Below are 5049 nucleotides of genomic sequence, written 5' to 3'. Positions count from 1 at the left end.
TGCTAACATTTTTTGTTCATTGGCTCCTTGACCAATACAGTGTAGGCAAGCCGACAACAGGGAGGACAAGTGGACATGGAGGACAAGTGCTGACACGATTCAAACCCCTCAAGTCAAGGCTAGCGAGTGGAAATGTTGAAAAATTAACACTGCTAGCACTAGGACCTTTTTATCAAAAGATTGCGAGATTGCGCTTTTGTAAATTTGCCCCTTAACGTCCTGCAATTCATCCCCCGTTCGGCTTTGTGTCAATATCTCCGATTGTCACGTTTAAATCAGGTTTATTGTAACCCTTTAATTTGTTGGGGCAAATTTAACGAGATCAACAAATCGATCTGAAAATTGGCATGTGAAGCCACTCCCGTGGTGATTAGACGCCGACATCTCATTTACGAGTAGTTAATGGTTTTCATTACGAAAAAACGTGAGGCATGAAGGTTCCTCGAGAAGAAGGCTGAGATTGGCTCTTTATTTAAGGTTCACGACAGACCTCCTCCCACCACTGCACGATTTTGACTTCTCCACAAATGTTCTACATGAAGCTGCTGAGAGGAAAATTCCTATGGGATCATCAGTGATCATCAGAAATCATTGATTATTAAACTCGAGTGGGTCTTTGGAGTATTTGGGATATTTTATGATTTTCTCATACTATGTAACATAGGTAGCACTATAACTATCCATGTGTGTAAAGATAGCTAATCAGTGTAGAACCTGTGAATGAGCGCCCCCTGGCCCTACCTCAGAAAAATACTCCTGGAGATCCTGAAATAAAACGGAACTACCTACAATAGATTGAGCTGAGTCTCACTGGATGTTTTTTGTTTTCTCTGCCATTTTAGAGCAAACACTAGAGCTGCCTTAATGAAGCCTTGTTCGGGGTTTTTGCAAAAATAGGGAGGGGGAAGAATACATATCAGATTTACATATAAGACCTCTCCCCCAACCTTTTTTTTTTTTTAGACACTTAGTGGAGAGGAGACATGGTGTGTTTAGTGCTTAGCGTTCAGGGTTACATATGGCTGCTTTAATTTTATTCCCTTCCAGCAACCCATCGTTATACCTCTATATTAAATCAGCCGAGCTTCGATTGCGTTTGATACAGTGGCGTGACACTCAGAATGTTAGTTTGACCCCCGTCGATCTCTCAGACGCTCTGGGAAAATCGACAATTTGCCTTATTTAATGCCTTATTATAGACGCCTGATGCTTCTGTGTTCAAAGAAAGTTCCTTATTCGCAATAGGGGACTACCGTCATCCCTCATGTCCTCTTTACTCGATCTCTATCAGTCTGATCTGTGTGTTCTTTATTCTGCTCCCACACACCCGCGCAAACAGGCCTCCCGAGCACTTTGCTCACATTAACCACCTCAGACGGCACGTGCGTTCACGCGCTATCAGCGAGGCACCCATAAAGCAGCGACAAGCCGGTTTAGGGCTCGTCCGAGCGAACACACGGCGGACCGTACCATTAACGCTACAGAGAGCATTTAAAGTGGCCTGGTCTCTCGCAGAGGGAAACAAAGAGGTGTGGATTCGGTGAAAGATGTTTGTCTTGCCTGCGGTGAGCGTCTGGAGGATTGACGCAGCACTCCGGCTCTGATTTTATTATGTTTAATGTTCGGAGTGATTGACGCAACGGAGGAAGACAAATCTCCGACTTTTAATCCCTCGGACGAATGAAAATATTTATTGAACTCGTCCTACCATTGCTCTTCTCATCCCAGCCTCCAAAGATTAGCATCGGTCCCCTGCAGCCAGGTTCCGACGTCGTACATCGTACATATCCGGCGATCGGCTTTCTTTCTTTCACACTTTCTTTCTTTTTAAAACGCTGAGAAGCTCCCTAATGAAAACTATAAATCACACGTGTCCAACTCCGCCATGTTGTCCCATCTCTAAACTCGGTAACGCATAGCTAAAGGTGCATGAATACACGCATAATTCGGGCGTTTTTTTCCATACACCTTTAAGACGTGTTTTATTTCCCAGAAGATGCAAGAGTTCTTTTTCATTTTTCTTTCTTTTGAAGATTCTTGGCTTGTCGTGACTAACGCGATTTGCCTCCTGTCAGGCTACGTAGCATAAATGGCGATTTTATTCTCAGAGCTATAGATATACTTCGCTACAGAAATGCTATCGAAGAGCCAATCAATCAGGGACATGTTGAAATGTTTATATTGGATTACATGAAAAGCCACTTCAAGCTAGATGACTTTAAATTCATGTGCAAATAGACCAGGGGAGGCAGCGTGATTCCTGTCTCGATGGACCTTTATTTAAACTGGTTGCCGTTTCCATTTTTGACCACTAGGATACCATATAAAGTGCAACACCTCGAAACCACTAGGATATATCTGTCAAACAGCAACATTTTAAATGATTAGCTATTAAAAAGGGGTAATAAGCATCTTATATTAATGCTGTGATCTCAAAAGGTCTGAAACTAGTCCCAGACATCGAGGTAGATGACATCGGTATGACTCTTTAGTGGAGCTGGGCTGTAACAAAAAAATCTGAAGTCCTGTTATGTACACTTTACTAGCATTTCTATTCCTTATGTTAGCCAGGGTTGGATGTAGCATTAGCATTGAACTCAGTTTTTTCTTATGGGGTTGGTGCAATTTGAAAAAACCTGACAGTCAGATACTGTAAAAGGAAGACCACATTTTTTGGTTTTGTTCTCAGGCCTTGCATAGTGGTTGAAGGTCACTGTGGTACGTGCAGATTTCCACGTTCCACACGCAAATTTGGTATGTGCTTTTTAAACATCTCATTTCATGTTTAGTCCCCATTTGCCGTTATAATAACGTTGTCTTACACACTGCATCTGTTTTTCTATTAGATTCAGATTCAGTTTGTCTCAGACCAGGGGGGCAGCATGATTCCTGTCTCGATGGACCCTTATTAAAACTGGTTGCTGTTTCCATTTTTGACCACTAGGATACCAAATAAAGTGCAACACCTCGAAACCAGTAGGTAATATCTGTCATGCAGCAACATTTTAAATAATTAGCTATTAAAAAGCAGTAATTGGCATCTTATGGTAATGCTGTGATCTCAAAAGGTCCTAAACTAGCCCCAGACATCGAGGTGAAGAGTAGACAACATTTTTTTTGGTGCATTTCTCAGTCCGGTAATCTGTAGATCACCAGAGCTGATAACTTGTTGAGGTATCTTCGAATGAAAGCTGTAGATTGAAATGTTCGATAAAATACTGGAATAAAAAAAAAAAAATTCCTGGCAAGACTTCGCTTCCCTTCAATAGGACGTTTACTTACCAAACACGAAGCTCCAGCAGTCATCCTTTTAGGAGTGCATTATCTGAGCGGACTTAGCGTAGCATGAGGGCTTGTGTTGGTTCTTATCTCTGCTGGCTTTCTCCGTGTTTACCCACGACAATCGGCTGAAGTGGACGATCATCGTCTACTGCGCGTTGGCGGACTTTTATTGCGCGGGGGGAACGGTGACCGCGGCGGAGCCGGAGCGAAGCGCGAGAGCTCGGCAAATGTTTGTTTTAGGGCTGTCAGGTGCGGAGGCGTACGCTGCTGTGTAGATATCGCAGTGTAGTGCGGAGTACGAAAAGGTCAACTGATATTCAATACGTTCTGCGCTTTGCGATGTTGATATTATGTTAAGATTATTGACCCTGAAGTTCCTCTCGCTGTCTGGTTGGTCACTGGTGAAATTTTTCCGGTTCGGTTTTCCATTACTGCAGATTTGTTAACGCTACATTCGTTCGGTAGCATCAGCGGGTCTACAAGCAAATTAAAAAAAAAATTTTTTGTATCCGACGTCGATCGAATTGATACGATTGATGGAGAATGTATTTGTGTGTGTTTTTTGTCCAGGGGCATTGGCACTCCACTTCAGGGCTCATTCGTGAAACAAGCCAGATCGCTCTCTTGTCAACATCTCTGGCGCCGTCCTCCTTCTTTCTGGAGATATGAACACGACAGTCTATGTGGACCCGGATGAGTTATTGGTGTGTTGGTAGAAAGGAAGGGAACTGAAAGGAAAGACGAATGACGCGTAGTGCTAGCGTCGCTCCAGGTCGCGGAGGTGGGACCTGCTCGCGAATGTGCCGCCGAGGCATTTTTAGATCATAGAGAACAGCGCGGACATCCGTCAAAAATACTTACAGCTTCAGCCTCATGTGAACCGTTGGGTTTTAAGATTTGTATCTCGCCCCTTCAGATTCATATTTCTACCAGAGAGAGCATGTGGAATATAAAGGAACTGGTACGAGGTGTGTTTTCGGAAAGGGGCATCCAAGATTTCACGGAAATCAATGGATTCCAAAGACAAGAAATGTTAGCATTGGTCTGATTCATAATCTTAGCAATGTAGCATCTGTATCTGGAAATCACACCAATGTTTTGTGTGGCGACGATAGCACTAAACTTCACTTGCCAATAATTCATGTGTCCACATAGTCTGTCAAGGTCATATCTGCTTTACATGGCAACCTCAGGCCTCTTTACCTTCTCACCTACATCTGACTTTTCTAACACCTTTGTAGCTGAATGAGCACTAATATCCACAAAATCTAGTGGAACATCTTCCCCTTTTTATAACAGCAAATGTGGAATGAGATGTTCAGAAAGCACATACCATTCTTTTGCTCAGGTGTCCATAAATTACATAAATTGTTTTTTAGGAAAATTTCAAAAACTTTTTGTATGTTTACATTATTTTTATATTAGATGAAGTGTATTATTTTAATCGATATACTGTATATATTTATTGTTACTTTTTTTTTACTGATTAGTGTTAGTAATTTTTTTTTAACTGCATTGGAACCAAATTCTTCTTTAAATAATGTCCATATTTAAAAAAATTATTATTATTCCTGAGCAATCGGATTGTAATAAACAGATAAAACAACTTTATTTTTAGCGAATATTCGACCACTACATAGACACGACTTAACCAAGAGAATCATATTTTCTACACTTGCTATTTTTTACACAGTTAAAATGTAAATCTTTGATATCATCTTTGATTTTTAATAAAAAAATTATAATATAAAAAAAAAATTATTAATG

Source organism: Silurus aristotelis (genome assembly GCF_946808225.1).
Source record: "Silurus aristotelis genome assembly, chromosome: 12".
NCBI classification, from domain to species: Eukaryota; Metazoa; Chordata; class Actinopteri; order Siluriformes; family Siluridae; genus Silurus; species Silurus aristotelis.
Note: the sequence above shows the minus strand (reverse complement) of the source record.